This window comes from Myotis daubentonii, chromosome 6 (assembly GCF_963259705.1).
Source record: "Myotis daubentonii chromosome 6, mMyoDau2.1, whole genome shotgun sequence".
Classification (NCBI taxonomy): Eukaryota; Metazoa; Chordata; class Mammalia; order Chiroptera; family Vespertilionidae; genus Myotis; species Myotis daubentonii.
The window spans coordinates 98,332,166-98,357,531 of NC_081845.1; the positions used below are offsets into that span (position 1 = coordinate 98,332,166).

Genomic DNA, 25,366 nt, shown 5'->3' on the forward strand with positions numbered 1-25,366 from the left:
AGCCAAACTGGTTTCGGCAAGGATTAGCTTTTTACAGTGACTGTGATGATAGCTCTTTTGAAACTTGACATCTGCACAGAAGACAGGAGAAAGTATCTGTCCTCTTGTTTAACTCTGGTATTGAGGAGCTACTGCCCGACTATGAATAGGTTTCTACCAAGTGTGGGTATTTCTGCTTCTTTTTGTAAATCCATGCCACGTCTGCTTGGGTCAGCATTTTCCCTGAGGCAGGAACTGGGGGCACTGCACCTGGCTGAGGAAGGGCCGGAGCCCTCCAGGCTCTAGGAAGTGACTGCGCACACACAGTGGATTCAGAGAGTGGCCTGGCATGTTTTATAGATTTATAATGCACACATACTTTCTTATAGGCTGCCCTTAAATTCATTCAGTACTTCTATCAGACTTCCTTTTTTTGTAATAGTTAAAAAATTTCTGTAGAGAAATTTTTGTAAAAGACAAAAAAGTAAAAGGAAGAAAAGATCATTGTAGATGCACTACTTAAACACAACCACTGGCTCTCTCTTTCCGGACTGGTGGAGTAGAAGGCGCCATCATGGGAGTCGACATCCGCCACAACAAAGACAGAAAGGTTCGGCGCAAGGAGCCCAAGAGCCAGGACATCTACCTAAGGCTGTTGGTCAAGCTATACAGGTTTCTGGCCAGAAGAACCAACTCCACCTTCAACCAAGTGGTGCTGAAGAGGTTGTTCATGAGCCGCACCACCCGGCCGCCTCTGTCCCTTTCCCGGATGATCCGCAAGATGAAGCTTCCTGGCGGGAGGGCAAAACCGCCGTGGTTGCAGGGACTGTAACGGATGACGTGAGGGTCCAGGAGGTGCCCAAACTGAAGGTGTGTGCCCTTCGTGTGAGCAGCCGCGCCCGGAGCCGCATCCTTAAGGCTGGGGGCAAGATTCTCACCTTCGACCAGCTGGCCCTGGACTCCCCCAAGGGCTGTGGCACCGTCTTGCTTTCTGGTCCTCGCAAGGGCCGCGAGGTGTACAGGCATTTCGGCAAGGCCCCAGGAACCCCCGCAGCCACACCAAACCCTACGTGCGATCCAAGGGCCGGAAGTTCGAGCGTGCAAGAGGCCGCTGGGCCAGCCGCGGCTGCAAAAACTAACCCTAAATCCTATCATGTTATTAAAGAGGTTTTGGATGCTGAAAAAAAAAACACACACACAAAAAAAACACAACCACTAACTTGACATTTCAAATTTCCAAAACTTTTTAGGGCTACTTTTGGTTAATTTGTTTTTAATAGTTGAGGTTATAGTATAACACAGTTTTGTTTCTTTCTCATTTACCTTTATAAATTAAATATCTTCTCATGGCATCTTCATAGACATTAGTACAATCTTTCTTTTATAAATAATGTTGAGGTGTTTCTTGGCATCTTCAGTTCCTATGCTAACCGTTGAGCACAATGCCTGTGGCCTGCAGTAAAGTGAGTGAAGCAGTCATCTCATTATACTTTACTTGCTATACTTTAAGTTTGCCTGATCGTGTTCCCCCTTCCAGCATCCAGCAAAATAGTTGGCTTTTTTTTTTTTAAAGCATGTTGTCGTGCTAATTCAGTGACACACCGCTAGATAGCTATTTGTGTGTGTTTGTATGTAAGGAAGAAGGAATGCTGGCACAGAAGGTAACACTATGAGTCCGGAGTGGGGCTTAAAGAGACCCCTGGTGCTGGATGATTTCAGTGTTGGTTTTGTCTTATTGTTAACCTGACTGTGTGTCCAAATGAGGTGTCATGGTCCTCTTGTTAAAACATGCAGTGTGAGTACTGTGTTTTTTGTGCGGTCCAAGGAAGATTGAAAACCTGTAGCATGAAAAGTATATTTTTTTCCTTTAAAGTCTTATGAATGTATTAACAGACTTTGCTGTTTTCTATTTTGAGTATTTAAAAAATATATATATTTTATTGAGAGGAAGGGAAAGGGATAGAGAGTTAGAAACATTGATGAGAGAGAAACATCGATCAGCTGCAGTCCACTCAGACAATTATGGGAAATAATCCTCCTAATCCCCCAAGTTTTTCTCCTGGAAGGGCCTGAGCTGCAGAGGTGCCCTCGGGCAGGGGCCACTCCCACAGTGTAAAGAAAAAAATAGTAAAGTCCTTGGTAATTTAAAACTTGGAGTCCTGCTGGTTTAAATAGAAATTATTAAATATCTAGGTATTTTGAAGTAAATGGATACTGAAATATTAATTAATCCGAGTTTGCCTACTTTTGACCTTTTATTACAGAAAAGCTAGAAAATACACCTGAAATTGTTAGTGAATGTTTTTATTAGAAATACGTCTCTCGAAAGTGTTCATGTATTTGCCAATCTAAAGAATGCTAACTGCTTACTTTTTAGTGGTCATCTAGAAATTAAGTTTTCTAACAGTTAAGAATTCTAACCAATTGGAAAGAAATTGTATAGTTTTGGTAATAGGAGGCATGAGGCATGGAGATGCATTTTGAAGGAAAAAGTGAGTTTTAAAGCTGGTTATTTCTGAATGGGTAAAAAGGTTTGTTAATGTTGTAGAAAGCTTTGTGAAAGTTATGGAAGGTTCTGAAGAGAAATCTTAAAAGGAAATTATTGGTAATCTGAATAATAAATTTAATTAGATAAATGAATCTAAAGTAAGCGAATGAAGAATTTGTTTCATCTTTTCTAGTTTGTTGAAAGGGAAAAAGCCTTTCCTGTTTTTGCCCAGGAAGCAAAGGTTCTATAAATTATTGAAATAATTACGTTTTGTGTTATATTAATCAGGTACTTGATTACTTTAAAAAGGCCATCTTAATTGTGGGAACTGAAGTTTTGCTAGCCTATGTTTGTGTTTCATGCCCTTTTGTCACTTTGAATGAATAATCTAATACTGTTTCATAATAATAAGGGTGATACGTAATCTTTTCAGAATTGGCTTGGGCCATCCCAACAGGCCCTGGGATGCCCGGGGATTTGTTTCCTCTTCTTATGAAGAGGCTAGATGTAGGGTGTAGATACACGTATATCTTTCAACATAAGCTGCTGGCTGGCTGGTTTCTGATATGTGGGGTGACTGTTTACTCATATACCCCTGCCAACAGCACTGAGGGCCTTGTTCCTTAGGACGACTGACCATCTTTATGCCCCAGAAACATCACAGGGTCCGAACCAAAAGAGACCGGGGTGGCACCAGCCACCCCCGCTCCAGCCAAGCTGCCAAATTCCCCGCCTGTGGCCCCTGCAGACTGGGAGTACCAGGAAAACAGACTATTGCCTAAGGAAGGGGCAGTGACTTCATTGTAGGCTGACAAGAATGTGCACTAGGACACCGGTCACTGGCACGGATTCAGATTGCTAGCCCCCCCATCCCCCCACCCCCCACCCCCCACCTGCAGGTTGCCCCCTATATTCCTCCTCATTTAGAGAGCACATTCTCACCGGGCTGGGAGTTGCACGCCCTGGGACATGGGAGCTCACATGGGAAGGCAGTCCATCCTCCTGTCCCGAGACCTGCCTGTCATGTGGAAAAATTTACAACCTCAGGGTGGAGACAATCTAGTCCCGGAGGCACCTGCTCTTTACAACCCCCAGTCCCCATTACCTGCAACCTGGTCCCGGGGCACCTGGGGCACCCACAGGCGCCCGCCCTCTGTGACACCCCCCTCAGCCCACATGACTTATAACCTGTAATGATTATCTCGTGCTCACATTGCTATGCCTGTAATTCCTGCTTCTCCATGTAACCTGTGTCCTTCTACCCAATATCAGCAGCTGGCTGATGGTGGGCAGAGCAGATGTCTGTGGCTGACCTGCTGCTCTCCCACGCTGCCGGCAGGATTGGGATAAGTGCTCATATAGGATTCAACCCTCTGTTTGCTTAATTGGCTGAAGTAGTAACAGGCAGTTCGGACCCCTTGTTGTCTCATTACAGTTTGTTAGTTCTTCAGTAGACAGTCCAGCAGATACCCTAGCGAGGTGTCTTATCAGTATTTTTCCAAAGCCTGTAAAACGGTCTCAGAGCAAAAGTTATCAAGAGTTCAAAAGAGGCCTGCTTGAAGGGGGGAGAACTTCCCACTAATTAGAGACTCCTTGGTGCGAATTATCCCTGAGCTGTAAGTAATTCTGGGAGGAGGATAGTTAGCTTGTCTTGCAGTGTGAACAGAGTGGCTGTTTGGATCAGAGGAGCTAATATCTCGGGGTTTAATTACCAGGTGCTTCTCATAAATTGTGGAAGGCCACAGAAAGGCTCTTTTCTGTTCTTACACAGACAGTTTTATGTAGGATGTATAAACGCATATATCTGTCAACATAAGACATTCAAACCTGTAGAGGACTTTTATGAGCTTGAGGCAAACTATCAACAATTGCTGGGAAGCAAAATCTCAGCGGATTAAGAAAATGCTCTGGTGCCCTGACCAGCTTGGCTAAGTGGTGAGAGCGTCAGCCTGCGGATTGAAGAGTCCCAGGTTTGATTCCAGCAAAGGGCGCATGCCCAGGTTGCGGGCTCCATCCCCAATAGGGGGTGTGCAGGAGGCAGCCGGTCAATGATTCTCTCTCAACATTGATGTTTCTCTCTCTTCTTCTCCCTTCATCTCTGAACTCAATAAAGAAATACATTAAAGAAGAAAGAAAGAAAATGCTCTGGAGAATGACAGTTTTACACGTTATTTTATACATTACAATCAAAAGAAAAGAGACTTAGGAGGGTGACATGAAATCTATTGGTGATAGGTTAGGGAGGCAGGAGAAAGCAAAGCAGGGACACCTCTGGGATTGGATAAGGAGTGAAATGATAGACACATGCTTCTTTTACACAGGTGGGTGCAGGATAGTTAACAGTCAACCATCAACACAATAACAATGAGGGGATTTGTGGTCTCCACAGAGGGTGCCTGTGCTTTGAGGGGTCTACAAAAAGGAAATTACCCTGACATTCCAAGGATATGTTATCATAGATGCAAAAAGACAACAACAGGCTGGCTCAATTAAGGTAAAGAGTGACCTTAGTTAGGGAACAATACTGCCTAGGACATGACTACCCACTGTCAACTGCTTTTAGTTAAAAAGTTTTAATTTCAGACCTTCCTATATGGTTGCTTTAGGTCTCTGAGTTTGCCTCCCTGGAGCTTGTCGGTTTAGTGCGAGGCCCCTGTTCTTTAGTGCGAGGCCCCTGTTCGTGCACAAAGATCCAGGCATAACTGGAAAGTTGCAACCTGCAAGCAGGCAGCTCATTACAGCAGGAAAGAATCGTCGCCTCAGGCCTTAGCCTACTTGATTTTAGTAATTTTGCGGTTTAACTACCATGAGTCCATTCTTTTTCTTCACTCTTTGCTCACATCTATATCACTTTTCTATAAGTTAGCACCTACTCATAAAGAGTACTCTAAATACTCTACAATAATAAATCAAAACAAAACCGCCTTAGAGAATTAGACAATTCTTTGGTGGGCCTGTGGAAACATGCTCCGATGTCACAGGAAGGACACAGTCATCATTTTGCCCATTTCTAACTTTGGGATTTTTCTTTTTCACTAATAGTGTGCACCTTGTTTGCCTCTGGATTCAGACAATTCAGCTGTAAAAAGACACCCCCAGCCCTGGCCCGGTGCCTCAGTTGGCTGAGCAGTCACCCCATGCACCAAAGGTCTCTGGTTTGATTCCCGGTCAGGGCACACGCCCGGGTTGAGGGCTTGATCCTCAGTAGGGGGCGTGCAGGAGGCAGCTGACTAAAAAAAATCAATAAAAAACTGATAGATCCTCCCTTCCCCCAATTGGTGGACGGAGTATGACGTAACCTGCAGCCTGGAAATACCTGAGTGACTAACCATGTACCTTATATGGACTATACATTGGACCACCAATCCACACCTGCCAAATACTCTAAGCCCCTGTCCTATATGGACAATGCAGTAAGCCACCAATCAGCGCTGGCCGAGTACACTAAGCCCCCCACCCCTTCCCATTCCGCCCCTCAAAAGGCGCGCCCACCCTGCACGTGCTGCTGTCCTCCCCTTGTGAGGCAGCCCGGCAGGTGCTTCTCTAATAAAGCCTGTGGTCCTGGTTTTCGGCCTCTGTCTGATCTTTCAAAAACATATTTAGGAAGACGCTGCCATGGCAGATTTTATCACGTGGGCAACCGGCTGCAGCTGGTTCTGCCTGGATGGACAGCCTGAGGAGGCCCTGGCACCCGGGAGCCAGGGCGCAGGCCTATTCAACCCTGGGTGCGAGTCCTTTCCTTCCCCAGCAGGCTCGGAACCAAGCTGCAAGGCCTGTGGCCCCTTTGCAAGCACGGCCAGGAAGCAGCCTGCCTGGAAGGAGGAAAAATGTCTGCATGACCTGGTCAAGCCTCTGCCTTCTCTGCTAAGGATTCTGCGCAGCAGCCTTTCCGTGGGAGGAGCTCATGGAGATGAAGGTGAAGGACCAGTGGGGCTACCTCAACCTCCATGACATCTCTACCGCCACGTATGGGGGTGGCGGGGGGGCGGGGGGCGGGAGCTGGTGACTCGGTGCTTGGCCAGCGCCTGTAATCTCCCGAGGCCAGGACTCCTCGTGCCCCCACCTCCTCCCTGGACTTCCCTGCACAGCAGGCCTTCCGGCCCCAGCCTCAGGCCAGCACAAACCTCCGACCTTCCCAGCTTCCCTTCCTCACCCACACAAGCCGCTTAGCTCCCCCAGCCCAGGCTCGGGAAGCCCAGCAGGCCAGTAGTCATGTCTCAGGACCAAGAAGACCTGTCTCCGGGAGTGCACAGCCAGCGCCACTGCGAGGAGACTCGCTTCCACGCAGAGGACAGCCTCGTCCCGCCACAGGGCTTCTCTGTCTGACTGACCTGGAGACACTGAAGGTCTGACTGTGTGGCAGCGGAAAGATCCTGGCTTGTAACTTCCTCAACTACAAGGGCTGCTGTGAGAAATGGGAGCCAACGGGGAGGGTGAGGCGGCTGCACCAGGACCAGAAAAGCCTGCAGCACCTGCTTCGCAGAGCCCAAGCCCCAAACTGGGGAGCCGTGCTCCCGCCTGGGGAGGACCTGCGCAGGTCTGCATGGCTCACCCGCTGACTGTGTTCTGCTGGAGTGTGGCCGCGTGGTGACCTGTACCAAGTGTGGCGAGCCATGAACGAGGGTCCGTCTGGTGGCAGTGTGTGGTCCCAGCCATGCCCATCTTTGCTCCTGAGGGCTGGGTGTCCTGGTTTCTTCAGTGCCTTTCAGGGACACAGTGCGAGGCGTCTGGGCTCAGGGTTGGCCCTCTTGCAGAGGGGCAGGCTGACAAGAAAATCTGCAGTGTTCCCAAGACAGGGCAAGCAGAGATGCTTTGTCACCTTCGGTGTGCCTGTCTTGCCATGGAAAAGCATATGAAAATATTTACATGTGAACTAAAACATATCTGTGACTTGCTTTAACACTCTGATAGGGACAGAACTAGAATATCGGGACCAGCTATAATTATATGAAATATTAATCGTGCTCTGTTAACCGTGATTATTTTGTTCTGATTGAAGGAAGCACCTTCTAACCTGGACCTGGGAGTCAACCTTGGACCTGGAAGTCAACCTTGGAATGCAGTCTATTCTCATGCAAGAACTGCCTATTATCATGGAAAGATTAACAACCTGATAGCCCAAGCAATGACGTCTGGCCCCAGCCAGCATTGCCTACTTCTCTGCCTGTAATACCCATTTTGCATACCCATTCTTATTCCTTTTGCCTACTTCCCCATGTGATCTTTGTCCTACCCCTAGAAGCAGCTGGCTTATGGAGGGGGCAGTACAGAGCATCTGTGGATGACCTGCTGCTCTCCCAGGCTGCCGGCAGGATTGGGATAAACGCTTCAACCTTGTCTCTGCTGAATTGGCTCAAGCAGTGACAGGCAGCCCGGACCCATTGGTTGTCCAGTTTCAACTCCCATTTAACCAAGAAAGTGGGGGAATAGATGAAACACATGTTGATCATCGTTGAAGCCAAGTGGTTCGTGATATTGTGGACGAAGGAAATTCCAAACCTAAAGAAAGGTTTAAGAGCGTATCCAGCCAAGGCTGAGGCTCAGACTCGGACACAAACTCTCAAAGGATTGAGAAAATGCTCCAAGGAACAGCAGTTGTGCAGTTTATTTTCTACATTAGAATCAAAGGAGAAGACATTGAAGTCCGCTGGTGGCAGACTGGGGAGGGGAGCAAGGGAAGGGGAGTCCGTAGGACGGGACAAAGGGAAAGGAGGAGCTGCGTGCTGTTCCGCGTGGGTGCAGGCTAGTTAGCATTTAACCTGTGCACTTGGCAGAGCTCTGGGTGGAAGGTGACAGTGAGGAATGTTTCTGTAGCCGAGAAAGACGTCCTCTTTCCTAGAAGCTGAGAGAGACGTGCTGATGAACCAGGAGTTCTGCGGAGGCGGGAGCAGCCCGATCAGTGCGGAGGGAGAAACAGGCACAAAGCCGTGACCCAGAACCTGACCCAGGTCAGCCAGGGTTGGCCAGGGCAAAGGGATTGGGAGATTCTGTGCTGCTCCTTTTCTGTGCCTGTCTCCAGGCCCCACCTACCTCGTACCCACCCGTCCTCCCTTCCCCTGATGCATAAGATGCCTGAATTCTGAGCTGTCTTCAGATGGATTTGTTAGGTTGGAGAGAGCCCAGGATTGGATACATGCAGATGCGTGACGAGATAATGCACCCTCCCTGGAATTTCTAACAGATCTGTGTGCCAGACAGATACCATACCGGCTCCTCCCTGGACTCCACGATGACCCCCACACAGATGCTGACTCCTTCCTGAATACCCTGCCGACCCCTGTGGCTGGGAACTTACCCAGCTGAATACCGTGATGACCCCCGCCCCTCATTAAACACCTGTATAAAAAACAAACCCCCTTCCCTGTGGGCGCGAATCCACTGGCCCTGTCTTTGGGGTTCGTGGGTCGCCCGGGGACGTAGATTAAAACCTTTCCTTTTCTTCCTTTTCTGATTGACTTGACTCTCTTTATTTCCTGTGCCGCCTCCTGAGCCACCTAACATTTGGTGCCTTGAAACCCGGGTGCCGCGAGCACCCCATTTGGCCGTCCCTCCATGGCTCGGGGTGCCCGCCTCTCCCTCCTGGTGGCCCAGTACCGCATTTTTTCAGCTCGGCAGCCTTTCCCAGTTTGGCAACATTAGCAGTGAGTCCCACCCCGCCCCCGTGCCGGTCCCTCGTGGCCGCCAGCCCCGCCGGCATCTCTGTCCGTAAAACGCGGCCGTGTCAGAGATTGTCTTTCCGGACCCTTCCAGGAAGGCTCCTCCGGACCTCGGAAGGTAGCGGAGACAGACGTCTCTACCTCCCCTGGTCCCTCCGTCCGTGCGTAGCCTGGGTCAAACCGCTGGGACGCTGGCCGTTGGCCCCCCGCTACAGGCCACAGGTATCGAGCACGGGGAATCCAAATTCCAAACCTGATCCGAGCACACCTCTAGGGTGCCTGCTCGCCAACCTGGCTAAACACTAGGCCTGCCCCAGACTTGCGTCCTAAATGCCTCATTTATTTCTGTAACGCAGCATGGCCTCAGTATGAATTGGACAAAGGGTCCAGATGGCGCGACAATGGGACATAGGACTTTACCATCATTACGGATCTCAGTAATTTCTGCCAGCGAACCGGGAAATATGCCCAAGCCTCTCTCTCTCTCTCTCTCTCTCTCTCTCTCTCTCTCTCTCTCTCTCTCCATCTGCGTCCCCATCCCCCTCCCCCAAAGCTCCTTCCGCCTCCTCTCCTCGCCCTGTCCTCCCCCCTCCCTCCGGGCTGTCGCCATGCTGTGTCATGCGCCGCTGAGCCCGTGGTGTGTGCGGTGCCTGTGGGGGTGGGTTCATGTGCTGTGTGTGAGGGGGATGGCAACGGCACTGCCATTGTCCCCACGTCCCCCCCCACCACCACCACCAGAGACCACTGCAAACTCCTCCGCAAAGGCCGCCCGGTCTCCCGCTGGCTTGTGCCCCTGTCTGTCCACACTCTCCCCTTCTCCCTCCCTGCCTGACCCTCCTCCAGCCACGCCTTCTCCGCTAACTACTGACCCTGCCTCCCCTCTTCTACCCGCCCCTGTGGCCAGGCCTCGGGAGCTGGAAACTCAAGTCGTGGAGTGACTAACCCCGCCCCCACCCCTGCCTGCTTCCCCAGTTGGTAAACACGCCGTCCGCAGGCCCCACCTTCCTCTGTCCCTCCTCCCCTCTGCCCTGCCCCTGGGAGGTTGCGTGTCTGAGTACAATTGAGAAGCGAAAAGCGGCTGGAGTCCTTCTCCGCCAACCCCACCCAGGATCATTCGTCTCCACCTCTCCCACTCTCCCCTCCCCCGCTACAACTCTGCCGTAGAAACCTGTACACTCTGTACCTACCCTCTGCGAGTTCTAACCGCCCCCTTCCTCTGTGCGCTCCACCGAATCTCTGCCCCCATGACTGCCAGCAATTGAATTCACAGGTGGCCAGCCATTCCCTTTAGGAGAGGTTGCAGCTGGGAAGGATTTTATCCGGGTAGCCATTCCCTCTCACTCTCTGATCTTCCTCAAATTGAAAAACTCCTCGGCTCTTTCTCTTCAGACCCTCTTAACCAGCAGCCGCCTTCTCCCCTATCCCTGAGAGCCCAAATCCTGAGAATGTGAGCTCCAAAACAGCCTTTCCCACTAACACTCATTCTCAGGCCACCCAAAGACTGCCTTCCTCAACAGCCTCTTCTATTTCTGCGCCCATTCTACCCCTGAGGGAGGCAGCAGGAACTGAGGGCATAGTCTGAGTCTATGCCCCATTCTCTATGTCCAACCTCACAGTTTGAGAGGCATCTCAGGTTTTTTTTCCCCACTGACCTTGAGGATAGCCCTCAAACCCTGGTCCGAGTCTAGTGAACATGGCCTTTAAGATTTTAACGCCTGTGAGGAGCAGGCAGAATCAAATTGGGAGGCCCGCCTTCGACAGAAGGTAGACATGCAAACTCATGCCTTGGTTGTGGCCCCTGCGGTCATCAGCAGCCGCCATGGCCCCAAGGGGGCTGTGCACGGTGGGGGTGCAATGAAAGGAACGCCACCTGGAGAATGTTTCAAATGTGGAAATGAAGGCCACTGGGCAAAGCAGTGCCCCCAGCCCCGGGCTCCAACCAAGCCCTGGCGGGCGTGCAGTCAAAGCGGCCACTGGAAGAATGACTGCCCCTGGAAAAGTGGTGGGCCCTCTGCGCCCCAGCGTGGAGGGGCCGCCCTTCCAGGTCATGACCCGCCACTGGCCATCCTGGGACTGGCTGAAGACTGAAGAAGCCCGGACTCGACAACCCCCAATCACCCTCGCCAAGCCCAGGGTCACAGTGAAGGTAGCAGGTGCACAGGTCTCCTTCCTGATCGACATGGGGGCTACCTTATCTGTCCTGCCCTCCTTTTCAGGGCTCCTTTTTCCTTCCACGATCTTGGTCATGGGTATTGACGGCAAATACACCTGCCTGTTGACCACCGGACCCCTTCCCTGCCTCCTTGATGATAGGCCTATAACCCACTCATTCTTAGTCATGCCTTCATGCCCCGTGCCCCTGTTAGGACGAGATATTCTCACCAAATTAGCAGCCACTCTGCAGCCCACTCAGAGCCCTTCAGCCTCCCTGCTCCTTCTGCTCCTAGCCCCCTCCCTTCACAGGGACGCCAATCCCCCCACTGCCATGCGTCCTCTTATGCAGCCCCGTTGTCCCAGACCACAGTCGCCTACCGCAGTCTCGCTGTGAATGCCTTATTTCTTTATATCCTCCACGACTGTATCCTCCTCTGAACAAGAAGTGTTCTCCTTCCTCAGGCTCACTGGGTACTCTCGCCTCCGGGTTCACAACTGTAGTCTTCTTGCAAACCTCCTCTATGACATGACAATGGTGAAGGCACCCCCTCACTGAGCCCATAGATCCCAAGGCCAACATCCTCACCCCTTTAATGCTCTGAAAACTGCTCTGACCTCAGTGCCTTCTCGCCCCTTCCCCCACTTCCCCTTCCCAAAGGAAACTTCCTTGAATGCATAGGTTTACTCAACAGTCTGGCTATTATCAGAAACTGAAATCATTATCTCTAGGAAAAATGCGGCAACTTTAAAATCCAAATGGCTAGAGGCCTGGGAGCAGGCAGCCTGCTCCCTCCCTCTTCCCCCTCGCCTTTTCTCCAGCCTCAGATCCAGGTCCCTGGCTTCCAATGCTCCTTCCCTTTCTCTTTTCCCTTGGATAACAGTGCATTCTAACATTCCCTCCCACTTTCACTGCAATACCTACCTCTCTCAGGCTCACCAAATGCCTCCCACCATCCCTGAAGAAGACTCAGTGGCACCATCCAGGACCTGATGACCCATCATTCCTCACAGGCTCTTACCTGGCAAGGGACCCTCCAATTTTTATTCCGGAGGAAGCTCAGGTTTTTAATATTTTCAGGTGAAACGGACATGGAATGATGAGGGCTTCATCAATTCTACTGTCTGGGATGGGAAATCCTCTAGTGTCACTCTCTATCTATGAACCCCGGACCTACTCCTATGCCCACCCTCATCAACACAACTTTCCATCTACTCTCTAACATTAGTCCCTCCTCTACATCTTGCTGGATTTGTCTGTCACTGGCTTGAACCCTCATCATAACCACTCAATTCCAACCTATTGGACCATCTAACTAAACTCTCTCTAGAAATTCGCAGCTCCTGGCTGAACCTCCTGCCCATGGCCCCGACCAGAATCTGGGCTACACCAAGGAGCCCCACCTTCTTAAGCCCTTTTGAACTCCTATATGGGAGACCCTTCTTGCTCAATCACCCTCTCCTTACTGATCCCCCTCCCCTGGGTACGTATCTCCCATATCTGTCCTTACCCAGGCAACTGCTCTGAGAACACATGGACAGGTTTCTTCCCAAGCCAGAGCCAACCAACCAGGACTCCCGAGGACCAGCCCTTCACCCTGGTGACTCGGTCCTCCTTAAGAATCTACATCCAAAAGCTTTGGAGCCTAGGTGAACGGGACCTCATACTGTAATCCTTATAACCCCCACCACGGCCAAGCTGCTCGGCAACCCGTCGTGGCACCACCTCTCCAGGCTCAAGAGGACCCTGGAGCAGCATGACTTATATAAATGTGAGGTGTTGGGCCCCACTAAGGTTCGCCTTGGTTGCCCTCCCCTCCTCCTTCTCCTCCCAGCCCTGAGCAACCCACCCCCACCCCCACCCGCTTATGTGTGGAGGTTTGAGGTCTGTGAAACCTACTACCAGACAGCAAACAAGTCACCCGGCAGGTAGGATCTCAGGACTGCCCTCTGGTCAGATGCCAGACAAAGATCTGGATGGCTGTCGACATCTGGTCAGTGGCCAATACTGGCCGAACCTATGTCTATTTTGCTTATGACCAGCGGAACCCAGACAGGTATAATCAAGATGTCAACACCTATGGGGGTGGCCGCTGGAGAGACTGTGTCATCCATGATGACTATAATAAGGTCAGGGGTGGCCCCCCTTTTTTCCCTTTGGGAACCCAAAACTCCAGAGCCTACCCTGCCCCCACAGATATGCTACCAGACCAGTTATCTGGTAACTGGGGGATGAGTCACTTGGAACTGCACCCAAAACCACACCGCAGCCAGTCTCACCAAGGCCAGCCCGGGTACCTTCTTTTGGTGCAACGGCACATTAAGCAACTGCATGAACTCTTCTGACCCTGGGCCTTGCTTCGTGGTCACAGTAGTTCCCCAACTAACCTTGTATGGAGAGTTGGAGGTCGCCTGGCTGCTCCCTCCATCCCACCCCCTGGACCCGCCGGGCCGCCTTCCTCCCTGTCATGTTAGCGGTGAGTATCACTGCCTTGGTAGCCTCACCGGGGAGCCCTCGGGAACAGTCTGGTCTCTGCTCAGGACTTTAATGACAAGCTCCAGTTAGCCCTGGAGTCTACTACCGCCTCTTTTTAGCCTCCCTACAGCAGCAAGTAACATCAATAGCCCAGGTAGCCCTACAGAACCAGTGCGCCTCAGACCTTCTGACTGCAGAAAAAGGAGGAACCTGCATATTCCTTGAGGAAGAATGCTGCTACTACATCAACGAGTCCAGAGTAGTGGAACAAAACGTGCAGACCCTGACTAAGCTGAGTGAAGAACTACATACAAGACACTCCCGGAACAACGCTCTTTTTGGCTGGCTCCAAAGCCCCTTAGCTACCTGGGTCCTACCCATGATTGGGCCCCTGATTCTCATCTGTGTCTTTTTTCTCCTAGCCCCCTGCCTCCTCAAGTTCATCCGCTCCCGGATTGCGGAGATGTCATGGGTGACTGTGAATCAGCTCCTGCTCCATCCTTACACTCGGCTGCCCTCCGACCCGCCTCTGCCTGACCCTGGCCTTTAAACTGCCCCCCCTCGTCGTCCCTGGTCAGCTGGAAGCAGTTAGAATGAGTCTGCATCCCTATCACCACAAGGCCGGGATGTTAGGTTGGAGAGAGCCCAGGATCAGATGCAGGCAGATGCGTGACGTGACGAGATAATGGACCCTCCCTGGAATTTCTAACAGATCAGTGTGCCAGACACAGATACTGGCTCCTCCCTGGAATCCACAACAACCCCCACACAGATACTGACTCCTTCCTGAATACCCTGCCGACCCCCTGGGGCGGGAACTTCCTCAGTTCATGCCCCCGCCCCTCACCCAACCGCAGTATAAAACAAAGCCCCCTCCCTGTGGGCGCGAATCCACTGGCCCTGTCTTTGGGGTGCGTGGGTCGCCCGGGGACGCGGATTAAATCCTTTCCTTTTCTTTCTTTTTTTTTTTAAAAAATATATTCCATTGATCTTTCACAGAGAGGAAGGGAGAGGGCTAGAGAGCCAGAAACATAGATGATAAAGAAACATCGATCAGCTGCCTCCTGCACACCCCCTACTGGGTATGTGCCTGCAACCAAGGTACATGCCCTTGACCAGATTCAAACCCGGGACCCCTCAGTCTGCAGGCCGACGGTCTATCCACTGAGCCACAGCAGCCAGGGCCCTTTTCTTTCTTTTCTGATTGACTCAACTCTCTTTATTTCTTATGCCAACTCCTGAACCACCTAACAGGATTTAGAATCCTTTCTCCCATCTTCTCGAGCTAAGCCTTCTTAATCAATAAACCATTCCTTGCTCCAAACTCTGATTTATCTGTCACACTGCTGCTAGGGCCACATGGCTATAGAGAGAGAATAGACCACCAGCACATGGGGTGAACGTGGGGAGAGAGAGAAAGAGATTGATTGTTTGTTCACCTGGAACTATGCGTTCTCAGGCTTGGGAGGAACCAGAAGATTTTTCAAAATAACCAATCAGCTTCCCAAACTTTCTGGGGCTTCGGGTGGGCCCATGCGCTCTGTCCCAGCTTGGACTGGCAGGCCTCTGGGCTCAAGCACCTCTCCCTGTGCCTTTTGGACTTTATTGGCTTGTCCTTATCTCCCCCTGCACCCCTCAGCCCCCGCAAACACCACCAGTAGTAGAGTGGGAAGGCAGGGTGCTAATCCCCTTGGATGGGGCCACTGCGGTTCCCGGTTCCCGGCCTGGGTGCGAGCCATCTCCCACCGGAGGGTACTCAGCAGCGTCTGATTCCGTCTCTTCCTTTCAACAACTAGCCAGTGACGGACTCTGTTCTAAGCTCCCCTTTTCATTCACAATGTTTTCTCAACTCTATATAGGTTTGAAAAATTCCATAATAATTAAAAAAACACGTCGTGATCGTATTTCATTTCACATTCTAGGGTAACTGCACCATTATCATATAATTTTACATTTCTTTTTTTTAAAATATGTTTTATTGATTTTTTACAGAGAGAAAGGGAGAGAGACAGAGAGTTAGAAACATCGACGAGAGAGAAACATTGATCAGCCGCCTCCTGCACATCTCCCACTGGGGATGTGCCCGCAACCCAGGCACATGCCCTTGACCGGAATCGAACCTGGGACCCCTCAGTCCGCAGGCCGACACTCTATCCACTGAGCCAAACTGGTCTTGGCTACATTTCTTAATTGTAAAGTTTAAAGTGGGATTTCTCATTGTTTACTATAAAATATATTTTCTCTAACTTTTTAAATAAAAGACACACATAAAAGTCCCTAAATTGGGAATGTAAAGTACAATAAAAGACAACCTAAGTCACATAAAAGATTGGCTCAGCCAGTGCCTTCTTTCTATTCCAGCAGTTCTGAACCTTCCTAACGCCGCGACCCTTTAATAAGTTCCTCATGTTGTGGTGACCCCCAACCATAAAATTATTTTCGTTGCTACTTCATAACTGTAATTTTGCTACTGTTATGAATTGTAATGTAAGTATCTGATATTCAGGATGTATTTTCATTGTTACAAATTGAACATAATTAAAGCATAGCGATTAATCACAAAAACAATATGTAATTATATGTGTGTTTTCCAATGGTCTTAGGCGACCCCTGTGAAAAGGTCGTTCGACTCCCAAAGGGGTCGCGACCCACAGGTTGAGAACCGCTGGACTAAGCCAATGGCACCGAATTCTGCATCTTGGCCTTTGTTCTGGGCTGGAGGAAGACAAGTTGGACTCCTTCCATAGTGGGACGAAGCTGACCCTGGGACAGTCTTTGCTCCAGCTTTAATAAATTTTTACCACTAAACCTTATCCTCCAATATGTGGGTCCCCAAAATGCTTTCCTTGCAACTCCATGAAAACACCAATTTCCAACAGAAACATCAGCGCAAAAAGTCAGTTCTTAGTGGCTCATAAGCATATCTTTATTAGTTAAGCCTTTGCCAGGAAATAGAAATGCACTTCAAACTCAGTCCATGTAACTTTGGCTTTTCATCTAGAGCAGGGGTTCTCAACCTGTGGGTTGCGACCCCTTTGGGGGTCGAACGACCCTTTCACAGGGGTCGCCTAAGACCATCGGAAAAGACATATATAATTACATATTACTTTTGTGGTTAATCACTATGCTTTAATTATGTTCAATTTGTAACAATGAAATTGGGGGTCACCACAACATGAGGAACTGTATTAAAAGGTCGCAGCATTAGGAAGGTTGAGAACCACTGGGCTAGAGGTTCATTTATCTTGTTTATCCTTTCAAAGAACCAGCTCTTGGCTTTATTGATCTTTTGTGGTTTTTGTTGTTGTTGTTCTTTTGTCTCTGTGTCATTTATTTCTGCTCTGAACTTTATTATTTCCTTCCTTCTACTTATACTGGGCTTTTCTTGTTGCTCTAATTCTTTAAGTTGCAGGGTTAGATAACTTATAAGGTTTTCTTGTTTTCTGAAGTAGGCCTGTAGTGTTATGAACTTCCCTCTCAGGATTGCTTTCACTGTGTCCCATAGATTTTGGATTGTTGTTTTTCATTGTCATTTGTTTCCAAGATTTAAAAAAATATTTGTTCTTTGATCTCTTTGGTAACCCATTCATTTTTTAATAGCATGCTATTTAGCCTCCATGTGTTTGATTGTTTTTGAGTGTTTTTATTGTAGTTGATTACTCATTTCATTTCATTGTGATCTGAGAAGATGCTTGATATGATTTCAATCTTCTTAAATTTGCAGAGTTTAGTTTGTATCCTAACATATTGTCTATATTTGGAAGTCTGCCATGTGTACTTGAGAAGAATGTATATTCCATAGCTCTGGGGTGATATGTTCTGAACATGTCAATTAGTTCCATCTGATCTAGTGAGTCATTTAGAATTGCTGTTTCCTTGTTGATTTTTTTGTCTAGAACATTTATCCAGTATGTCAGTGGGGTATTAAAATCTCCTACTATGTTGTATTGCTGTCAATCTCTCACCTGCATCAGGTGCATATATATTTACCAGAGTTATATCTTCTTGTTCTATTAAGCCCTTTAGTATTATGAAGTGGCCTTCATTATTTCTTGTTATGGCCTTCACGTTGAGGTCTATTTTGTCAGATATAAGTATTACTACATCAGGTTTGTTTTCATTTCCATTTGCCTGGAATTTTTTTTTATTTCTTCACTTTCAGTGTGTGTGACTCCTTTTTTCTGAGGTGGATCTCTTGTACACAGCATATATATGGGTCATATTTTCTTTTTTAAAAAATATATTTTATTAATTTTTACAGAGTGGAAGGGAGAGGGATAGAGAGTTAGAAACATAGATGAGAGAGAAACATCAATCAGCTGCCTCCTGTACACCCCCTACTGGGATGTGCCTGCAACCAAGGTACATGCCCTTGACCAGAATCAAACCTGGAACCTTTCAGTTTGCAGGCCGACCCTCTATCTACTGAGCCAAATCGGCCAGGGCTGGGTCATGTTTTCTTATCTATTCAGCTACCCTATGGTTTTTGATTGGAGCATTTAATCAATTTACATTTAAGGTTATTATTGGTAGTTACTTGTTTGTTGCCATTTAATTCTTTTTTTTAAAATATATTTTATTGATTTTTCACAGAGAGGAAGGGAGAGAGATAGAAAGTTAGAAACATCGATGAGAGAGAAACATCGATCAGCTGCCTCCTGCACACTCCCTACTGGGGATGTGCCCGCAACCCAGGTACATGCCCTTGACCAGAATCGAACCTGGGACCTTTCAGTCCGCAGGCCGACGCTCTATCCACTGAGCCAAACCGGTTTCGGTGCCATTTAATTCTTTATGTCTGTTTTCCTCCCTCTCTCTGTTTCTTCCTCTTACAACAGTCCTTTTAGCATTTCTTGCAGTGCTGGTTTGGTGGTAATAAACTCCTTTAGCCTTTTTTGTCTGTGAAGCACCTGATTTCACCTTCAATTCTGAATGATAGCCTTGCTGGGTACAGTAAGTCTTGGGTTTAGTCCCTTGCTTTAATTACTCTGTATACTTCATGCCACTCCCTTCTGGCATGATGTGTTTCAGTTGAGAAATCAGCTGATAGTCTAATCGGAGATCCCTTATAGGTAACTTTCTGTCTCTCTCTTGCAGCCTTCAAGATCCTTTCTTTTTCTTTAACATTTGCCAGTTTAATTTTGATGTGTCTTGGTGTGGGTCTTTTGGGTTCATTTTGATTGGGACTCTCTGTGCTTCCTGGACTTGAGTTACTTCCCCCCACCGCCCAAGTCAGGGAAGGTTTCTGTCATTATTTCTTCAAAAAGGTTTTCTATTCCTTGCTCATCTTCTCCTTCTGGTACCCCTATTATGTGAATGTTGCTTCATTTCATGTTGTCCCAAAGCTCCTCTACACTCTCCTGCTTTTTAATTGTGTTTTCCAATTACTGCTCTGATTGCATGTTTATTTCTGCCTTGTCTTCTAATTCACTGATTCAGCCCTCAGCTTCCTCTAGTCTACTGTTGAAACCTTCCAGGGTGTTCTTTATTGAAGCTATGTCAATCTTCATTTCCTCTTGATTCTTATTCATGTTGGTGTATTTCTTGTTCAGTTCCTTATAATTCTCATTGAATTGCTTGTTATTCTCAGTCAGATGTTTGGAGCATCCTTATAACCATTACTTTGAATTCTTTTTCTGACAAATTGTTTACCTCCATTTCATTTAGTTCATTTTCTGGTGATTCCACCATTCCTTTCTTTTGGGGATTGTTTCTTTGTCTCCCCATTTTTGTTGTCCCTTTGTATTTGTTTTTATATATTAGATCAAACTGCTTATGCCACCCAGATTTTGTGGGGTGGTCTTATGTAGAAGGGGTTTTGTGGGACCCAGTGGTGTAGTCTTTCAGATCTCCTGAACTGGGTGCTCTAGGAAAGTCCCCTACTTGAGTTATTTGGGTTTTCCTGTTGTAATGTGGTCTTGAATATTATTGTTTCTTTCGTGGATGGAGTCTCCTCTCAGGTTGTCTGACTATGTGGCTCACTCCCAACCTTGTCATGCAAGCTGTTGTGGAAGTGCTGACTGATAAGAATAAAATACAAGACAAAATACAACACAGGAGAAACAAAACAAGAATGTACATAAGACTCCTATAGCACCAACAAATACTCCCACCAGAAACGAGAAGATCACAAAAGGGAAAAGAGAGCAAGAATGATAGAAAAGAAGAAAGACAAAATATGGGGAGAAATACAACAAAACAAATAAACAAAAGAACACAAACAAAACAAAAAAAAAACAAGAAAAAGGGGGCAGGCGGATATGTAGATTCAGAACTTAATAGAGAAAATAAGACTAGAGAGTTAGAGGAATAGGGGAAGGAAAACCATTTAGAATAAAGGATGGAGAAAAGAAATGAAAAGGCCAAGATAAAAAAAAACTTGAAAAGGCAAACAGAGGTGAAAGCAGTTAGACCTATATATTAAGGAAGAGAAAAAAAAAAGATAAGAAGTAAGGAGAAAAAAAGAGAAAAAATGGGTAGTGAAAACAAGAAAAGAGAAAGAAAAATTGATTAGGGGAAGAGAAGAGGAAAATTAGATATTATATGAGTGAAACCACAGAGACTAGAAAGATGACTAATTGATAAAGCAGGTAAAGAAGACAACATTAAAAAGAGGAAAAAATAGAGGAAAGAGAAAAACTAAAAAGCAGAAAAGAGAAGAAAAATGGGAGAGAATAAAAAGTGGGGGGGAAAAAGCAAAGTGGCATTTGTTTCAGCCAAGTTTACTGCCCCTTGGGAGCTTTCTTAGGACCCCACTCTTCCATTCTGTCTGTCAATCTGGGCTTCCTATTAAGTACTTAGGTGCTAACCACTGTCAGACACTCTGTTTTGACTTTTAGCAACCTCCCTGAAGCTCCAGGTGACCCATCGATCCATTGCTTGTGTCTGTCTCCATAGGCCTTGTCTGCAAGCAGGCGGGGTCGTTCTGCACTCCAAAGCAGGTTTGTTGCTGCATGGGGTCTGGGCTGGTTCAGCAACTTCCCCTGGTTCCATGGGTTCCACCTCTGCCTACCTTTGCCTTTTAGCCATATGTTAATCTTAATCACTCAAAAGTCTGTTTCTGACAGGGTTTTAGGTGGGGGATGTGCTGTTTAGCTTTCAGGGAATATGGTAGCTGTGTTTTAATGCTCCAGAGATATTGCTCAGCAAGTGCCCCAAAATATTTCTCTGTCCTTATGTGGACAGAGATCCTTGCGATTGACTGGGAACCTGGAGTTTTTATCAGTCTGGTTCCCAGCATAGTGGGGCAGATGGCCTCTCCCCCAGTCCAGTCACTGAGAGCTCTTGGAGACTGTTCCTGCCCATGGGCTTGGCCTCTGCCTGTATCTCCTCTAGGAAGCGCACAATGCAGGGTGTGGTAGGCTGTACCACTTAGGGTGGTGTGTTTTTCCTTTACCTGCTCTCTGGGTGTTGGGAGCAGCCAGCTCCTCTTAGGAAAAGATGGCCATTTCTCTTTGGAAGTGTATAAACGACCCAATGCAGAACTCCTGGCTACTGCTTTCCCACGTCTCCATGCCCTGCTTCCCTCCCTGCCTCTCCTCATGCACCTCAAATCCGCACCTGCCTCCCTGCACCAAAGCCTCCAGTGAGTAGTTGCAACCGGAAACTCCTGTTCTCTGGGTTTAGAGGAAAGAAAGAAAGAAAAAGAAAAAAAGCAACAGTTAAATTGCAGCTTTCTCTCCCACCAGCTCCAGCCTCCGCTTAGGCCAGCTGTTGTGCTGCTTTCCCCTTTTGCGGTTGGATGTTATGTGTGCAGCTTGGCCCCAGGCCTCTGTCTTCCGAGGGAACAGCCCCTTTTCCTCAGCTCCCCCTGCTGCCCCCGGGCTTGGGACCGCTCCTCTGGAGACCTTGCCTTTCTTACCAGTGTCCAGGGCTTTCTGTCCTTCCTTGTTGTAAGGCTCCTCCTCAGCTGGACTGCAGTTGGTAATTCCAGGTGCATGTTCTCCAATTTAGTTGTATTTCCAGTCTGTTCCTGGGACAAGGTACGTGGACAGGCCTGCCTATTCGGCTGCCATTTTTTCCTTCTTGTCAATTCTTTTTTTATCTATGAGCATAGTATATGCTTCCATTTATTTGTATCTTTTTAAATTTCTTTCTTCAATGTCTTATAATTTTCCGAGGACATGTCTTTTACCTCCTTGGTTAAATTTATTCCTAGGTATTTTTTTTAAAATTTCTTTATTGATTAAGGTATTACATATGTGTCCTTATCCCCCCATTACCCCTTGACCCCCTCCCCACTCATGCCCTCACCGCCCTGGTGTCTGTGTCCATTGGTTATGCTTATATGCCTGCATATAAGTCCTTTGGTTGATCTCTAACCCCCACCCTCCCCTGCCTTCCCTCTGATGCTTCTCTGTCTCTGGATCTGTTTTTGTTCATCAGTTTATGTTGTTCATTATATTCCATAAATGAGTGAGATCATGTGATACTTATCTTTCTCTGACTGGCTTATTCCACTTAGCATAATGCTCTCCAGTTCCATCCACGCTGTTGCAAATGGTAAGAGTTCCTTCTTTTTTACAGCAGCGTAGTATTCCATTGTGTAGATGTACCACAGTTTTCTAATCCAGTTTTCTAAGTGCTGCTGATGAGCACTTAGGCTGTTTTCATATCTTAGCTATGGTGAATTGTGCTGCTATGAACATAGGGGTGCACACATTCTTTCTGATTGGTGTTTCTGGTTTCTTGGGATATATTCTTAGAAGTGGGATCACTGGGTCAAATGGGAGTTCCATTTTTAGTTTTTTGAGGAAACTCCATACTTTTTTCCACAGTGGCTGCACCCGTCTGCATTCCCACCAGCAGTGCACGAGGGTTCCCTTTTCTCTGCATCCTCTCCAGCACTTATCATTGGTTGATTTGTTTATGGTAGCCATTCTGACCAGTGTGAGATGGTACGGCATTGTCATTTTGATTTGCATCTCCCAGATAATTAGTGACTTTGAGCATGTTTTCATATGTCTCTTGGCCTTCCTTCTGTCTTCTTTCAAAAAGTATCTATTTAGGTCCATTGCCCATTTTTTGATTGGGTTGTTTATCTTCCTTTTGTTAAGTTGTATGAGTTCCCTGTAAATGTTGGAGATTAAACCCTTATCAGTGACCTAGGTATTTTTTTTTAAGGAATTGTAAATGGGATTATTTTCTTAGTTTCTCTTTCTGGTAGTTCATTATTGATGTAGAAAAATACAACTGATTTCTAAATATTTATTTTGTATTCTGCTTTTTAACTGATTTTCTCAGTTTTAGTAGTTATTTGTCATCTGCAAATAATGGCAGTTTTATTTCTTCCTTTCCAATTTTTTAAAATATATTTTTTTATTGATTTCAGAGAGGAAGGAAGAAAGAGAGAGAGACAGAAACATCAATGATGACAGAGAATCAGTGATCAGCTGCCGCCTGCAGGCCCCACACTGGGGATCAAGCCTGCAACCTGGGCATGTGCCCTGACTGGGAATCGAACCTTGACCTCCTGGTTCGTATAGGTTGATGCTCAACCACTGAGCCACGCCAGCCAGGCTTCTTCTTTTCACATTTCGATGCCCTTTATTTCTTCTTCTTTTCACATTGTTGTGGCTAGGACTTCAAGTACTATGTTGGATAAAAGTGGACGACATCCCTGTCTCGTTTCTGATCTTAAGGGAAATGCTTTTAGTTTTTGTCCATTGAGTAGATTTTAGCTGTGGGTTTGTCATATTTGGCCTTTAGTATGTTCAGGTATGTTCCCTCTATGTTCACTTTGTTGAGAGTTGTGGGGTTTTTTTCACCATAAATGGGTGCTGGATTTTGTCAATAGATGCTTTCTCTTTATCTCTTGATATGATGACATATTTTTTATTTTTCACTTTGTTTATATGGTGTATCATGTTAATTGATTTCTACATACTGGACTAACCTTGCATCCCAGGAATAAATCCCAATTGATCATGTTGTATAATCTTTTTAATTTATTGGTAAATTCGTTTCGCTTATATTTTGTTGAGAATTTTTGTATTTGTGTTCCTCAAAGCTATTGCTCTATAGTATTCTTTTTTTGTAATGTCTTTTTCTGGTTTTGTAACCAGGGTAATTATAGCATAATAAATTGAGCTACAGAGTCTTCCCCCTTCTTGATTTTTTTTGGAATATTTTGAGAAGAATAGGTCTTATTTTTTTCCGAATGTTTGGTAAAAATTCACCTGTGAAGCCATCCAGTCCAGGACATTTCTTTTTTGGGAGTTTTTTGATCACTGAATTGATGTCATTTGTAGTAATTGATCTGGGCAGATTTTGTTTCTTCTTGATTCAGTCCAGGAAGATTTTATGTGTCTAGTAATGTATTAATTTCTTCCACATTGTTCAATTTGTTGGCATATAATTGTTCATAGTATTTTCTTATAATCCTTTCTATCTCTGTAGTATCAGTTGTCACTTCTCTTTCATTTCTGGGTTTATGTATATTGGTCCTCTTTTTTTCTTGATGAATCTAGTTATAAGTTTATTAATTATCTTTACCTTTTCAAAGAACCTTTTATTTCTTTTACTAGGGGCCTGGTGCACGAAATTTGTGCATGGGGGGAGGAGGGAGGACCCTCAGCCTGGCCTGCACCCTCTCACAATTTGGAACTCCTCAGGGGATGTCCAACTGCCAGTTTAGGCCCAATCCCACTGTGGGATCAGGCCTAAAATGTCAGTCGGACATCTTTCTCACAATCCAGGACCGCTGGCTCCTAACTGCTCACCTGTCTGCCTGCCTGATCACCCCTAAAAACTCTGCCTGCCTGCCTCATTGCCCCTAACCACTCGCCTGCCTGCCTGATCACCCCTAACTGCCTCTGCCTGCCTGATCACCCCTAACTACTCACCTGCCTGCCTGATTGCCCCTACCCCAGCCGTGGGCAAACTACGGCGTTTGAAATGAATAAAACTAAAAAAAAAAAAAAAAAAAAGACCGTACCCTTTTATGTAATGATGTTTACTTTGAATTTATATTAGTTCACACAAATACTACATCCATGCTTTTGTTCCGGCCCTCCGGTCCAGTTTAAGAACCCATTGTGGCCCTCGAGTCAAAAAGTTTGCCCACCCCTGCCCTACCCACTCTGCCTGCCTGCCTCATCGCCTCTAACCACCTCTGCCTTGGCCCCCACCATGGCGGCTTCATCTGGAAGGACGTCCGGAATGATGTCCGGAGGTCGTTTGGCTGTCTGGTCTAATGAGCATATTATGCTTTTATTATTATAGATATTGTTTTGTTGTTGTTTATTTCTGCTCTGATCTTTATTATTTCCATCCTTCTACTCACCTTAGGCTTTGTTTGTTGTTCTTTTTCTAGTTCATTGAGGTATAAGGTTAGATTGTTTATAAAAGATTTAAAAAAAAAAAGACTTTATCTTTATTGATTTTCAAAGAGTGAGGAAGGAAGAGGGAGAGAGAGTGAAGAAACATCCATTACCTGTATCCTACATACTCCCTACCAGGGATCAAACCCACAACCTGGGCATGTGCCCTGATAGGTAATTGAACCGGCAATCTTTTGGTGGGTGGGATGATGCCTAACTAACTGAGTGACACTGGCCAGGGATGAGGTTGTGTGTGTGTGTGTGTGTGTGTGTGTGTGTGTGTGTGTGTGTGTGG

The 25,366-nt window shown here is 47.0% G+C and overlaps 1 pseudogene; it reads left to right on the forward strand.

Annotated features, from left to right (window-relative positions):
• Positions 1–536: 536 nt before the first annotated feature.
• On the forward strand, positions 537–1,191 carry LOC132237559 (large ribosomal subunit protein eL18-like; annotated as a pseudogene).
• The last annotated feature ends 24,175 nt before the right edge of the window (positions 1,192–25,366 follow it).